This window comes from Protopterus annectens, chromosome 4.part0 (assembly GCF_019279795.1).
Source record: "Protopterus annectens isolate FY-2018-M chromosome 4.part0, PAN1.0, whole genome shotgun sequence".
Lineage (NCBI taxonomy): Eukaryota > Metazoa > Chordata > Ceratodontiformes > Protopteridae > Protopterus > Protopterus annectens.
Window position 1 is genome coordinate 266,587,446 of NC_056733.1, and position 17,450 is coordinate 266,604,895.

At 38.8% G+C, this 17,450-nt stretch overlaps 1 protein-coding gene across 2 annotated transcripts in view; it reads right to left on the minus strand.

Moving 5' to 3' along the window:
- Positions 1–17,450, minus strand: part of PLPPR1 (phospholipid phosphatase related 1) — a 2,199,975-nt gene that overhangs the window by 240,148 nt on the left and 1,942,377 nt on the right. The window lies entirely within an intron of this gene.

The following is a 17,450-nucleotide window of genomic DNA, read 5'->3' on the forward strand; positions in this document are numbered from 1 at the left end:
AGGTACAAAATGCTTTAGCAAGACATCTGTCGCTTAACCCTGAACATTTTTTTTAAGTTCAAAATCATCGATCAAGTGCATAAGGATGGCATGGGTAGTCCACTACTAAATAAGCTACTAATTACTATAGCACTCAATCTTCCTTATTACCTAGAGGAAAACAGTTTTTGTACTTACTTTTGTCACTTGTTTAGAGAAAAACAACTCTTGTACTCACTTTCCTCACTTATCTAGAGGAAAATACTTTTTCATTCAGGCATGTCCAAGGGTTAGCTCCCAGTGTTCTCTCCTGTCTAGCTGATGAATCTGGGCATCTTGAGGCAATATAGAAATTGCCTCATGTACACAGACAACCCTCTCCTCCTACCACCCAACACTACAACCTGTGAGAGATGCACTTATCTAGCCAAACTGGAGGTAAAGCTCTCTCCAACCAAGACTGAACTTGACAGTCATGAGGAGAAGGTAAACATTTGCACCACACCACACTCATCACAGTCTCACTAAATCTACACCACCAAAATCCACACATAGTAACACAAAAACATTCACGGAGGCTCTCAATAATAATCTGTCTAAGCAACAGAGACCTCCAAAGCAGAAACGCAAGCAACTTCCATCCCCCAACACAACCCAAATGATACATAGCCCACAGACTCAACGTGCCACTCAACCACAGCCAATAAGGCAAAACAACGTACCCAACACACTAGTCATAGGTGACTCTATAGTCAGGCACACTGATGTCCCACTCACCAGGCTAAACAAGGAGAAGGTTACTGTCCGCTTCCTGTCGGGTGCCAGGATCTGCCACATAACCCACACACTCAGGTCATTCCACAACAAGTACAAATATGACTCTGTCATTTTCCATGTTGGTGTGAATGACTTGAGACGTACCTCCCTGGACTACATGAAAAGAGACATGGAAGAGCTCTCCGATCTTGTAGCCCAGGCAGGTATGACCCTAGCCCTGAGTAGCATTCTGCCATCGCCCAGAATGATACCGCAGTACAAGGACAAAATTATTGACTTCAACATTTGGCTAAGCTTCTGGTGTCATTCTAAGGGGATCCAGTATCTGTCTGCTTGGGATGACATGGTCGACAGACCACGATGCTTTGTCACAGATGGCCTGCACCTGTCACCCCTGGGATTCCAGATACTGGCTAAGGCTCTTGCTGCCCCTATAGTGCCATTTTTAGGCAAGGTTCAAATAACAAATTCACCACCATAACAGGAACAGGCAAGCAAAAACTGAGGGTAATGCTACTCAATGCTAGAAGTCTAAATCTCAAAATGCACTCACTCGAGGCACTCCTTAAAATGGAGAACATCGATATCTGTGCAGTGACTGAGACCTGGTTCAAGGCTCCAGAGAGCACCCCTGCACTAAAAGGCTATAACTCATACCACACTTTTCGGCCATGTAACCTGGACTGAAACACCAAAGGCAGAGGTGTGTCCATATTCATTAAGGATATCCACACATCCAGGCTAGTTGCTCAGCATAATGCATCCAAGGTTATCCAAGTGCAACTAACTCTGGGCAAAACTGCAATCCAAATTGTGGCTTGCTACAGATCCCCCACCATGCCCCAGGATTCCCACTCCTCTTTTCTTGATGTACTGGAAAATATTAGGGTTCAACCAAACACCCTTATAATGGGCGACTTCAACTACCCCACCATTAACTGGGAAAACTACTCATGTACCAACTTCTTAGCTCAACTCTTTCTGGAATTCATAAAATCCAATGCCCTGGATCAACTTATCCACACCCCCACCAGGGGCAACAATATCCGAGACCTAGTCATTACCAACATGAGTGACTGGTGTACCACACCTGAAGTCAACTCCTTGTTGCTCCGATACGACCATAAGCTAATCACCCTTGATATCCACATCCCACCCCCCATTAAGGAAACCACAGTAAAAAAATTCTTCAAAGCCAACTTCATGCTTCTTAAGACAGAAGTAGTGAACTTCATGACACCCATGCAGATGGACAAGACAGTTACAACTGCTGAATCCTACACAAATGCACTCTATAAGCACTTACACGAGTGCATGGATTGTGCTATCCCAAACAGAACCAAGACACTATCCTCCAAAAAAAAGGAAGCCAATCTGGTGGTCCTCTGCCATAAACAAACTGTACAACAGAAGGAAGAAACTGTTGCAACAGAGAGTAAAATCCCATAAGTGGAGAAGCTCCCTGGTCAGCCTCAGTAAGAAGCTGAGATCCCTTATAAGATCATCCAAAGCTAGCTATGAAAACAAAATTGCCACTAATTCCAAGGACAACCACAAAGCATTCTATAGCTATGTCAAGAATCTCAATGGCAACACCCAGATCTGCTCTGAGTTACAGCACAAAGGCATGAAAATTACAGAACCAACTGATATTGCCAACATCCTGGCAGATAGGTTCAATGCTAACTTTACCCCCCTCTCACCCCCCTAAAGGGCCCATGTCTATACAGGAAGTATGCAGAGTCCCTGTAATCACAACTATGTAGATAAACGCTGCACTGTCTAAAGCCAAAAACACAGCATCCATGGGACTGGACAACATCCCAGGCTGCATTTTACATGAACTTCAGAATGAACTGGCTCCCCACTTAAGCACCATGTTCAATAATAGCCTCGAATCAGGCTTTGTGCCCATTGAATGGTGCAGAGCAAAAGTTAGCCCACTCCACAAAGGGGGAGCCACCACTGATCCCGGGAACTATCAACCTATTAGCCTGACGAGCCTGGTCTGCAAGGCCATGGAACGTATCATCATGGAACTCATAAACAAAGACATTGGTAACCTCTAAACTCTGGATCCCACCCAGTTCGGGTTTGTGAAAGGCAGATCATGCCTCCTGAACCTGATTGACTTCTTTGAGGCAGTCACCAAAGCCGTAGATGAGGGTAAGGTGGTTCACACAGCCTATCTTGACCTCGCCAAGGCTTTCAACACCATCCCCCATTCTGGAATTATAGCTAAACTCACTAAACTAGGTATAAATCCCCACATCACAAGATGAGTTGCCAACTGGCTCACTGACAGAACCCACATTGCAAAAGTTGCAGACTCCAAATCTGACCTCAAAGCAGTGACAAGTGGAGTACCACAGGGTTCTGTCCTGGGACCTCTCCTGTTTGGTATCTACTTCTCTGAAGTACAGGCTAACACAGAAGGCCTCTGGCTAATGAAGTTTGCAGATGACTGCAAACTAGGAGCCATAGTCAAGTCCCCAAATGATGTGGACATCCTGCAGAAGGGCCTCACTGAGGCAGATGCCTGGTGTCAGAGCCATGGCCTCAAGCTCAATGCCAAAAGTGCAGTGTCATCCCCTTTGGTAAAAACTTTATCCCATGAACTACCACATAGGCAGCAATCTACTTAACACCGAATGCATGATAAGAGACCTTGGGACCCAGGTGGACAGTAGTCTCTCCTTTGATAGTCACATCGCCACAGTAGTCAGGAAGTCCTTCTATGTGGCACACCTCATCATAAAAGGGTTCTCATCCAGGGAAAAAAAGGTTATTGTTCCCCTCTACTCGACACTCATTAGACCCATTATAGAGTACAATGTCCCTTTTGGAATGTACCTCACAAGACATCTGCAGCAGCTGGAAAGGCCACAGAAGTACCTCACAAAGGGGATTACTGGCCTCAAACAAATGCCCTACACTGTCTGCCTCAAAAAACTCCAGCTTTACTCCATAGCATATCGCCTACTCCGAGGTGATCTCTGTCTAACATATAAAGCTATGTCAAACTCAGTGCTGTTGGATATGCTACACCTAAAGAAATTCCAATTCCTTCGAGCTCCACGCTCTAGGGACCTAAACCTTGTCACCACAATAAACAGGACATGCTGGAGGGATAGATTCCTGTCCCAGAGACTTCCCATACTCTGGAACAGACTACCCATCTATGTCAAGCAAAGTTCTTCATTAGGACTCTTCAAAAAAAATCTTGATGAGTGGATAGGAAATAGGAAATACACCCCGGGGATCACTTCTGTGTCTCTGCTCGACAGTGGCACAGGAAAATAACTTTCTTGGGTGGCGTAAGCCAGGGAACCTTGTTGGCTAGGCTTATGTAGGCCCTTGGGCCGCTAGCCTAGTACCTACCTATGAACCTTTGGTTTTAAAATTAGATAAGAATGAACTTATGTGGCAAGTCAGGTTGAATGCATATAATTTCCCTGGCTTGAATGAACTTTGTTCTATGCACTGTCTCTTGAAATTAAAAAGTTTGGAAAGATAATTCTTAGTATTTAAGAATGTTTACTTTTAAAGAGTTAGGATGGGTGTGTGTGTGTGATGTAAGTAATGGTTGTCACATGATTGTAGTAAGGGATATTTAAATTTGTAAGAATGTATTTTGTGATTTGTCTGAAGAAGTTTATACATTTGTATTGAATGAAAGTGCTAACAATATTAAACTTGGTGGCTGGTTTCCTTGCCCGCGTTTCATTTTTTCTTATTTACATAATCAACCAGCATAGCCCACACTTCACCATTTTTGTCTGCCATAACTGTACAGTGCACTCACTTGCTTTAGGGTCTGTCCATTTGCTCCTCTATTCTTTCTCTGTGCCTCTCTATTATTTCTTCCCATTTTCTTTGTATATTTACTAGTCCTTTTATTTGTTTTCAGCTGTCTTCCATTTACTTTCCTACTCTTCTGTTTATATTTCTCCCCCATCTTATCTCTAACGTCCAGCAGAGAAATGATTAGTACTATCATTATACTACTTTTCATTATGCTATTTTCTTTTCGATCCCTCTTGTATTTTAACAATTTTACATTATTCATCTTTCATTCTCAACTCTCCCTTTTGGCATGCCTTCCTTCTGGGTCAGTCATATTACCTACCCCTTCCCCTTTGATGTCTCTTGTTATGATACTCTTTTGCATTTCCTATCGCTAATTGGTTCACTGTATTAAAGTGTTAGTGTAGAGGGGAAAAAAACAGCAGGAGTTCACATAAACTCTATACGGGCTCATACATTGCAGTCTGTCTGACCACATTTTCAATGTACATACTTTGAATACTTTAACATCTACTCAAGTTAACCATTACAATTAGTCTTTGCTGCCAAGCCTTTTGAGTGCCTGCCGGTACAATGCAGGAGACCCACTATCGTTCATGTCCTGAACAATGTCCATCATTTGATCCACCTTTCCTTTTTTACCAGTTAATTGTATCTTAATATTTACCCTTCTCACTGGAGTCCCACAGCTTTCCTCCTTGATGCTTTAATTACTTCACCCCATTCTCTTAGTGTCTTCTGCTTTCTGCATAGCAGGAAGTAAAATGTGACTGTTTCCCTGTTGCTCTCCCTGACTTGTTCATCCTCCAGTTGCCCCATGTTGTTCTGGTCTTTTGTATCCCCTGGCATCTTCTTATGGTTAGCTGGCTTTTTTAACACATCTATTGCTTCCAATGGCTCACTGAATTACTTCACTGCCCCATGAAGTAAAATCCGCAAAGCTGCTGGGCACAAATAGTTCAATTTTACTACACTCATTTCATGGCAAAAGTCTTGACAAAAAAGATCATACTCTTTACCATTTTTGTCCTCTTGCCAGGCTTCCACAGTTCCATCAAGATTCTCTTTCTTAGGGTGAATGACCTAAACCTTACAATTACTGGTCTTCCCTTTCTAGCCCCTCCCATGGATGACCAACATGCTGCCCAATGAGCCCTTTTGATCAGTCCAATTGTTTAGTGTTTATCTAATGGTAATTAGGCAATCTGTCCCTTCATTTTTTGGTATTTGGGATATTTTCATGTTTTGGCACCTTGCTCTGTTTAATGCATGTGTTACCTTTGTCTCCAGGCAAACCAGCTTGCCCTAAGCTGCTTCTGCTCACATTTTTAATTCTTTATTTCTGCCATAATTTCATGCACCACTTTCATCTATTCTTTTGTTCTTGTTTTGTAAGGTTTTCTTGCAGTGAATATTTCATCTCCTTCAGGTTGTGCCATATTGTTTCCAATGTGAATAGCTTCTGTCATCATTTTTCTGTTTCTGCCATCAGTGTTTTTTGATGTTTTTCTCCTTTTTCTGCTGACTTTCCCTTCATGTCTTTGTCAACATTCACTTTCTGGGGGGTTGTTTTTTTCAGGTGACATTTCGTTATTTATGTTCCTTATTGTCTTTTCTCAGTGGAGCTCTACGTTGAGACTACTTCTTGCTGTGGTGCCATATGGGAAATCTATATAGACCTGCATATTATTTAAGAAAGAACTTAGAAACAGAATCATAAAATGCCCCTGTTTCTTTAAGTGGATCACATCCGCTCATCATTACACATGCATGTCTATCACAGGGTTGCTCCATTTAATAGAAATGTTTTAATCTATTTCATCATTAATATTTTTCATTACTTTTCTTATCTATTCCACTAAGGAAAGCAGGCTCAAAGGAAAACCTGCATTATGCTTTACTTCTGAGGTCAGCAGAAGATGAACACCATTTACTGCAAAGTGTGATGGATCCTCAGTAAATCTTGTCAGTATCCGAACAATACCTGTAGTGTTTCTTAGGTGGGAAAAAGTGAAAGATGTTGTCAAAAGGTCAGATAACCTTTTTAATTCAATTTTAAGACTAGCTCTTGTAATAATTATGAACAAATGTAACAGCTAAGAAATTTACTGGGGGAAACATGACTACATCTCAGCACTGCAGAGACTTCTAAACAAGCCAAACCTGTCAAATGTCTAAAGAGCATTAAAGCAATGGTTAATGATTGAATATTTATTTTTAAAAAGTGTGAACAAAGACATAACTACTGATAACTGGTCAATGGTCAAATATCAATAAATGTTATATTATTCATTTGGTAAACATTAATAGCAATCATAAAAACTTTTGAACTAGTAATCTAATTGTAATCTTACCTCATATTTCACCAAAGTCACATTTTCCCTTATACTTTACATTATGTTAATGATTAGGTGAATACATGGCCAAATAAATGTGTGAAATACTATTAATCTGAATTTGACGATTCTGCTTCAAAACATCTATTGTTTACATCCCAAAGTCTTTAGGCATCAGCGAGACATGTAGTCTTTTAAAGCACTACATTACATTTTATTCTCCTTGCTAGATATAGAGGAGGGTGGTAGTGTTTTTTTTACTTTTTTAGTAGACACTTCAGTCCAGTTTGATTTCTCTGGAGGTTTTTTTAAAGATACGTCTGATCATTCCATCTTTTCAGTTACTATTATAGAGTTATTTTTTTTGACAAAGGACACAGTTTCGTCTAAGAAATTAAAGATTCTTGGATCAGAGTACAGAACTATGGGCCAGATTCATTAATGCCCACACTATGTGTGTACACCATTCTGAGTGAATAGACAATGTAAGCTTAACTCCCAACTTCTTCCTCCTGTTTTAGTTTTCCTACTGATTTTCTTGCAACCTTAAATATCGAGGGGGATTCATAAAGGTTACCACAATGTGCAGACAGCACAAAAATGTGTTTGGGATGTTCCTGAATTCAGATTGTGTACACTTACTATAGGTGTTCATGAATCCAGCCGTATAAATCTTACTGGTTATAGTAACTGGATTTTTACATTATTTTATTTTAAGAACTTGATTAGTGGCCATTATTTTGTCCTTTTTTCAAGTTTTTTGTAGCACAGTCATTGTCAAATCTAACAAGTTATTGACTCATTTTCAAGTTGTTTTTAATACAACTCCCACATCTAAAAAAGATAAAAGTTAACAGAATTAGGCAGAACTTTGTTGATACTGCTTTTTCTATAACACAATGAGCTATCTCTCTCTCTCTTTGCCAAATGAAAGTCTTCCCTGAAGGTTTGGAAACAGTGGAATACAAGAAGTAAAAAAATAGATTATATTCTTACCTTCTGTTTTTCATGGTGTCGCATATCGTCTACTCCGAGGCGATCTCTGCTTAGCATACAAGGCCATGTCAAACCCAGAGCTGTTGGACATGCTACACTTAAAGAAATCCCAATCCCTCCGAGCCACATGCTCCAGGGGCCTAAATCTTGTCATCACAATAAACAAAACATGCTGGAGTGATAGGTTCCTAACCCAGAGATTCCCCAGACTCTGGAATAGACTGCCCATACATGTCAAGCAGAGCGCTTCTTTGGCCCTCTTCAAAAGGAACGTTGATGATTGGATGGGAGAAAGGAAATTCACCCCGGGGATTGCGTCAGTTGCCCTGCTAGACAGGGTTCCAGGGAAGTAAATATTGTGGGAAGAAATAGCCAGGGAATTGTTATGGCTAGGCTTATATAGGCCTTAGGGCTGATAGCCTAGTTCCAACCTATGAACCTATGAACCTATGTGCACCAGATATTCTTAAGCTGCATTTCCTTTCTGTGTTCTTGAGATCTTCCAGTTTATTTGGTAATCAAGTATTTTGTTCTAATAAGAACTCAGTCTGATATGCCTCATTTTTTAATCCTCCATCTATATTATTTAAAGGTGTTTCTATGGGTTACATTTGGGTGTTTTGCGTCTGGATCATGGATTTCATCATTTTAGTTTGTTTATAACTATTTTCTTGTAAATGGTCTCGTTTATTTTGGAAACTGTCAATTTTCATTGCAAGATCTTGAATGGAAGTTAATACCTGCTGGAAGTCCTTGTTTCAAAAGCATTTACTGCCTGCAGATTTTGAGTGTTCGATTTCTCCTTTGATTTAAGCAGTTGTCCAAGTAGATAGTGTTTGAATTTTTTTATGAGTCTTCAGTGGATGATGGTAAGAATAAGCGAAGTTAAAATTTTGATATTGCCTTAGCTCTTTCCTGCAGATTCTTACTTTTCACAGCCACGCTCTTCAATGGCGATGTCATGCATTTGATATCTTGGAACCTCCCATAAAACAGTTTTTTAAACAATTAACACAAAGCATAAACTTATAATTGAACTTATTTAAATAATTAAGTTTGACCCTTTTGACCATTCATCTGTCGAATGCCCTCCACTGTCCAGTACTCTTTCTTTCCACAAGCTTACTACATCTCCCCAAGCTTCTCACAGCAGGTCACTGGTAGCTCTAGTTTGATGGAAAGCATATTGGTTAAATTGAGATGCTCCATATTCCTCATTAATGGTCCCTCTATAATTCATCTGGCATGAAAATAGAGCTACATCAAAAAGGCAGGAAAATGCTCTTCCACAAAACACACTACATCATGTGACATGACAGCAAACATACAGTACTCTGTCTGTCTCTAGAAAATACTACTGCATTACCATTGTAAAAGCATATTGGCTACGAATGCAACAAACGTCAGTTTTAGTCTTGGCTTCATTAATCCATGAGCTCCTTTACATAAACTACAGCTTAATACTAACAAACTATCTGTCACCCACTCCCAGGATACACTAAAATCTTAAAATAAAGGTGCATATATACTAATGAGCCTTATATTAAACCCATCTAATAACAGCATATTTCTTCCTTACTGGAACCTACCATACAGAATTGACTCCACCATATTACTTTGGATCACAGCACATACAATATGCCATTCCTTTTAGTACTTTCCCTCGCCTTTGCTTTTCTTGACCTCATATTGTTCCCACTATAACACTTCCAGCTACTTCTTCTCCTTCCCGACCTCATCCCTTACAGTCTGAATTAAACTAAATGTTTCCTTTCTCTCAGTTACAAAGTTATTAATTCCCTTCCTTTTTCTTCTACCTCGTTCTGCTCTGTGGCATTTCAATTATCAATCAACATCTATGCAAGAGTTTACAATGAACTGATATCAGTGCAGTGACTGCAAAAATATCATGCTCAGTTACATTAGTTAACTAGTACTAAAAACCACAAAAACTCAAATAGAAACATATATTTATCAAAACCATATGTTGGCAAACACTAGAGCTGAACTGCAGAAGTACAGCTTAAAGATGTGCGGTTAACAAAAATAAGAATACATGAGGTAGTTGTCAATCTGAATTTAACCCAGTACTGTGCCAGTTCTAAAAAAAAAAGGTTGACAAGCTGTGAACGTTGCAAAGCATACATATGAAATCCAGTATTACAGAAAATACGAAATGACTGCATTCAAAGAAAAAGCTTTACTAGACAAAATGCTTTATTGCTCTCTCTCTCTCTCTCTGTCAATCATATAAATGTATGGTTAGGGTGGACATGGGTCTATATTATGGCATTGAAATGCCGTAACATCAAACACCTCATTGTCGACATGTATTCAGCAAAAATCACTTCCGCGATTCGCTGAATACTTAAAGAGCAAATAAATACTTGCCCTGCAACACAACAGAACTAAATCTACCTAAACCAAACCCACCCAAGTGGGGGGCTGCACCCCTACCACCCCCCTAACTAAATATACCAACTCTGAGACCGCATTACAGTGGAGAAAAGGGCAAAACTGTGTAGTTGGCCAATCACATCTTTAACCTGTAAATATTTAGCACATCAAGGAGGTGATTTTCTCTAAATATGCATCAAGGTTGAGGTGCTCGATGTTATAAGTTTCAATGCAGTAATACAGACCCAGTGGACATATATGCTGACCTCAGTTTTCACAGGTTAGATATAGGAACACAGTAGGTTACTAGGCTAACAGCCGTAGAGCCTTTTTAAGCCTAGCCATTCATGCCCTAACCTTCCCAATTATCAATGTCCATAGTCTAGGACAGCTTTGGTATACGACTATGCCTTAGGGTCTGTCAACTGGATTCAAACCCTGTATCAGCTGTCCTCTTTCTTTAAGCTCACGTCACTTACACCATGTGCCACAGAGATGTACTGATAACTAAAAAGTGTGTTTTTCCATTCTGATCAATGTATCCTAGCTAAATCCGTTACATGAAATAATATAGTTACAGATTTAATAGTGAAAAGAAGATGGTGAGATTCATAGACACAGCATGCAATACACAGAATCAATATACAGGAAAATAGGTTCATAGGTAAGCACTAGGCAGTCAACCTGCAGACCATTATAAGACTATCCATTAACCCATATTCAAAAGTTCCTGCACCCTCAAGAAGCACAATACAAAATAGATGGAGGGGGGGATTTGTGACTGCCCATACAATTACCTAGGTTTACTTTGAAGATGTCAAGGGCATTACTCAGTTTGACATGTGGTAGAAGTGTATTCCAGAGGTGGAAGATATGCTGGGATATGAATCTATCATGCCAATGTGTCTTACTTATCTATTTATCAGGGTTTAGCGCCTTTAACCTAGTATCCTAGGGAACATTTGCTCTAAGAATGAACAGAAGGTCAAAGAAGGTTGGATCTCTCATGGCTTGAATAGGGCTGCCACTCTGCTATGATAACTACAATTTCTGAAGCAGCTGTCTTTTATTTTTATAGTTATGACCCTCTGAGAACTCTCAAATTGAGTGAAATATTTAGACAGATACATGCCAGAAGGAGAATGATATTCAGTACAGTGCCTGATGATATATGAATAAAGGGGAATTAAGAATTCCTTGGATCTAGTGGAGCTGTTGTTGTAACTTAGATGAGCCAGACAGAAGGTTGTCTTTACTGCAGGGACATGATGGCCAAAAGACGAGGAATTATCAACAGCAGTGTCTAGATCTCTTGCATTAGTCCCTGACTAGAGGGGTGTCTCACCTATATAGTATGAAAAATGTTTTGTTTACCAAAATTAACTATACTCCACGTTGTTTACATTTAGTTTGAGACTAGTGCCGTTGCACCAATCATTAATATAGTCTAACCCATGCTGGAGCAACTCATTGTTTGGCGGAATATCAATAACAATGCTTAATTTACAGTCATTTCCAAACTTAGATACCATAGGCCAGAGTATTGGCCTGAAGAGCTGAGCAATAGATGCCAAATAGAGCATCCAACACCGAGCCCTATGGTACATTGCTGGTAATGTTTGTGCTTTCAGAAGTGGCATCTTCAACTCTAACAATATGGGTTGTGTCAGGCAACCAGTTAGCCATCTACAGCACAACATACGGACTTATGTTCAGATTTACAAGTTTATCAGTAATACCTGCATGGAGAATAGTGTCAAAGGTTTTGGCCAGGTTTGGACATGCTGCATGCACTGCATAACCACTGTCTACTGCTTTGGTGACTTTTTCAAAGAAACTAGTGAGATTAAAGAGGAAGGACTGTCCTTTGACAAAGCCACATTGATGAGAGTCCAGGATTGAAAGATTTTCACTGTACAGATTGATGAGGTCTGTATTATTAGCTGTCATACCTCTCAAACTTTTATAACAAAAAATATGGACAGAGGCATAAAAATATGGACACTTTTCAAATATTACTCTTACAAATTTAGAAAGTGGATAGAATAACAGGTTTTGCATTAGCATGAATTTTCTGAAGGGTATGACGTCTGAAGCTCAAATCTCTGTCATTATTTCTGACTTCAACACTCAATTTACCAATGATTTGCCAGAAAACTACAATTTTATGAGAAACAGAATAAAATTATGAGGTAAAAATCTGGACATTCTGTGACAATTTGTACAACTGAGAGGTATGTTAGCTGTACATGTAAGACTACTGAGACTAATGGGTTCTGAAGTTACCAGGGTCTGTTGTTGGTCTGCCTCTGTACAAGGGCATTACAATGGCTGTTTTCCTGTCTTAAGGAATGAAACCACTGGAGAGGCTTAAATTGAAGAGGTTATGCAGAGGTTCAGAGAGGCCATATTTGGTACTGATGTTCAGGCTGGGCCCATGGATGAGGCGTTCTTACCATATGAGAGGACTTGCATTACTGCAGTGTGGAAAACAAATAATAAGTAGTTTGATAAACTAACTTAAAGAACCTTAGATACCACATTCAGAGACAGTTTAGGATGTGATTGCAACTTACTGTTATGAGAAATTGTCCATGTCCAGAGCCTGAAGCCTGAAAATCCTTTGATCAGATGTAATGGAAAATAAAAATAAATCTTTCATCTAAAGGAATGAATCTCACATGGTCATGCCTGCTCAAATGAAGATAGTGACAGTTCCTGTTTAACAAAATCCAAGTGCATGTATGGACAGAAGAAATGATAATGTTTGCAATATTGGATACCTATTAACCTCTTAGTGAAAGAACCATTGATAAAGCCAAAAATACTTTGGGGGGAAGTTCCCAAAACAGAGAGAGGTTTTAAATTTGCTCTTGTAAACTTAGTAGCTAAAACAACAGGTTTTGCATTAGCATGTATTCCATGAAGGATATAATGTCTGAAACTTAAATTTCTGCACTTATTCAGTGACTTCAATCCTCAATGACTTGTCAGAAAATGACTAGTTTTGCCAAGTACAGACCCAGAAGTATGGGCATTTTGTGAAGTTCTGGATAATGGAGAGGTATGAATATTGATTGTCCCACATTAAGTCTGGGCACACTCATTTAGGCAAAACTGTGGGTTAACAAAAAATGAGAGAGCTAAAAGGTTCACTTAAAAAGGGACACTGCAAACCACAGTTCAAAAAAAAAAAAAAATAAATAAATAATACATTCAAAAATGTGTCTCTCTGAGTTATAATAAGGCCTGAACCTGTACCTGGCTGACCATAATGTGATCTAGTTTTACTTAATGAAGGAGGTAACTTGATTTACAAAATTCTTGGTTAAAAGGAAGGGTAACACGACAGACAAAGTCACAATAATAACAATTCTAGAATGCCTCCAGTATGGCGGGTCTATATTAGAAGATCGACTGTTTAGATGATTGAACACCTAAGCATCGATCTTCTAATATCGAAAGCAAAAAATGGCGAACGGCCGATTTAACGCAGGGAAAGATTTCCCTAGGCCATTCGCCAGATTTTGCCATTTCCATACTGCTGAGTGATCTCGGAGTTGGTATATTTAGTTAGGGGGTTGTGGGGGGCGCAGCCCCCCACTTAGTTTGGATGTAAAGTTTTTTTTTCTTTTACTGTCCGACGTGCGTTTTTCCCTAGGAGGTTCGATATTCTTAGGTTCAGTATTAGAAGATCGATGCTTAGGTGTTCGATCACCTAAACATTCGATCTTCTAATATAGACCCCAGTATGGCAAATGTGTAGTGGAGCTAAAAAGGTGCACCATGCATCCAGACTTTGGGAATGATGTAATATACATTTTCCAGAATCACAGTTTGGCTGGGGCTGTACTAAGCAGTTTGCTGCAGCCAGCATGGTGAAGAAGTTGAGAGGTTTGTCTGTGGCTGATCAAGATCCAACATAGTGTTTTGCAAAAGCAAGCAGATCGTAACTCATATGATGGGCAGTTTTTCAGCAAAAAATTTTTTTTTTTTTTTTTAATTTGATAGCAACTAGAGCAAAGCTGCAATAATACTGCAGAAATGAAACAATGCTCAGATACATTGCTATTTAGAGAACCAGACAAAACCAGGCGACAATTCTAAACATCTTTAGTTCAATGGGATATACAACAAATGTTCTCATCAACATGCTGAACCTGGATAACCAATACTGGGACAGTAGGGGGTGCCTTGTACTGTTACTTCCTATTTACATTTTGGGTTATACTGTGAAACTGGACTCATAGATTTCCATGAGGGGCTGAAGACTGCCAATCCTTAAATATGAGCAACATGGAGACTCAGGCTGTCAGCAAAATTATTTCAAAACAGCTTATAACACTAACATTGAGCTAGTCAACAGAGACAGAACTAGCATGTTTGGGCACACAGGTATTCTTGATATATTTGCCTGAGATATTCCAAAGAAATTCCTCCCATACTGGTGAATTTCAAGGCACATATAACAAACGTGAAAATAAGTAATTTCTCTAATGCCACACCTTTCCCAGTTTATGTTCTCATAGTGATAAGCTTGTGTTTACTAAAAATTGGGTAATGCTACCTATGCAAGAAGTGGTGTTCCATACCTAGAGTTCATCTTCTATTTTAATACCTAAAAATGCTTCAAGATGTGGTACACATGGCAGGGTTGAAGTCATGGGGATTAGGGGGATATACCTTTTCCCCACTGTAGTGTGATCTCAGTGTTGATAAATATATCTATCTATCTATATATATATATATATATATATATATATATATATATATATATATATATATATATCTATATCTATCTATCTATCTATATATATATATATATATATATATATATACATATATAGGATCACTGCTAAATCCCGAACACACAAAATACCGAACCTAAGAATACAGAGGCTGAAATCACAAAAAGTCAGAATGCTGAACTTTCAATAACGCAAATCTCACATTACCAAAATAGAAGCGCCAATATACTAATGATATGTAGAAGAACTGCATGATTTACACATGACCTGCCTATAAAAGAAGTACTATAACTTTAACAAAATGTTCAATAGCGAACGTCATCACAATGTCTGACGATCATTCCGATGCGCCTGGCGTTGTAGGTGAAATTATATCCTTGCATGCAATCACAAAAGAACAAACATGTTCTGATTATACAAGGTTACAAATACCATCTAGAGAAAAAAACAACTCAAAGATGGTATTAGTGCTGTAAACTGAAGCGGTCTGGGAATTGTAAAGGAAGGACCGTAACCGAGTCTCTCTCTGAAGGTGAGAAACTAATAAAAACAATGCCACACAACCATACAGGAGATCCATTTGAAGTGGAGAAATACTCTGTGTGCGGCAATTTGAAAGATAGAGCAGCGTTGTCTAGAGACACACCATGTATGTTAGTCAACGATGCTATGGCATCCACTGCTGTACAATGTGCTCCTAGTTTACCAAGTAAAAAGGCACTGCTTCAGCAAATTAGAAGAGTAAGGTGTAATATAGGTTCAGCAAGTCATATTCATAATTTTACTCTAGACTCAATTGATATGAGTATGTTCCCTTTTCAATCAGGCACTTTTATTGAGAAACAGCTGTCAGATCCTATATCAGGAAATACTGTCATAGTGTTTACTACAGTAAATAACCTACATGACCTGAGTGTTGCAACTATATGGCTCATGGCTGGGACTTACTTTTGCAAAGGTTCACTGTGTCGACAATTGTATAGTATACACGGCATAGTTAAGTGTGGTGCATATAGCAAGTGTGTTCCTTTGCTCTACTGTTTGTTGTCAAAAAAATCACTCCGAGCATACAATATGATGTGGCACTGTATTTTGTATTTATTTTCCCTGCATGACTTTGAGCTGTCATTACAATTCATTCTGTGTGACTTTGAAGTAGCATCTGTTAAAAGCATAAGGATGAACTTCAGTGATATCAAGTCGAAGGAATGTTTATTTCACTTTGGTCAACATGTGTGGCATAAGGTTCAACAGCTTGGACTAACCTCTTTATATAATTCATCCCACACATTTCAGTTGGCTGTAAAATGTTTAGTTGCTTCGGCTTTTTTAAAAGAGTCTGATGTGCTTCCTTCATTTCAGTTACTAAAGGACACCTTTCCAGATGATGGTACAGAACTGATACGATATTTCTCAGATTGGTATGTGTTAGGTTGCCTATGTAAATTTAGTACAAGATCTAATTCAGTAACACAGTTTCCTCCATTATTTTCAATAGAATTTTGGAATGTGTCTGAACTGAATAGATTATTTCTGCCGTGTACTCAAAATTCAGCGGAGGCATGGCATCGCCGTTTAAAATACATTTTAGGTACTAAGGCTACTGACTTGTCTGTACTCATGACCGCTTTGTTCAGAGAGCAGAATCATGTAGATGCACTGAGGGAGAGACTTGTTGCAGGGTGTCCTTCTCCAAAGCGCAGGAAACTGATCAGTCGACATAACCATTTTCAAGCTGTGCTGGAGCATCAGGAAGACTATATATGCATCCAACTAGTGTAGGCTATAGCACGGTTATTACTGATGTATTATAAAGTTGCTATTGAAGCATACCACTAAGGGTTTTACCTCTTCTTGTGTTGAATGCTTAATATATGACTTTCGTCTGTTGGGTAATGGTTTCACAGGCTGTTATTATATGTGACATACACTTTCCTCTTTATTTGTTTGTGTTTTACGTACATAATACTTTCCGATGAGAGAACTGCCGGGAATTGTGGTGTATTGGTGTTTTTATAGAGGTGTAACTGTACATTTATTATTTCAATGCACCGGTGGCATCACAGATAGTCAAACATTCTTTTTTCAGTATTTTGGTCTGTCGGTATTGTGAGGTTTGCGTTGCTGAAAGTTCTTAGGTTCGGTATTTTGTGTGTTTGGGATTTAGTAGTGATCCCATACATACACATACATATATATATATATATATATATATATATATATATATATATATATATATATATATATATATATATATATATATATATATATATATATATATATATATATATATATATATATATATATATATATATATATATATATATATATATATATATATAATGGTATTGATATGGCTACTTGGGTGATTAGATCCTTCTCATTTCTTTCCCTTAACACAAGTCATACA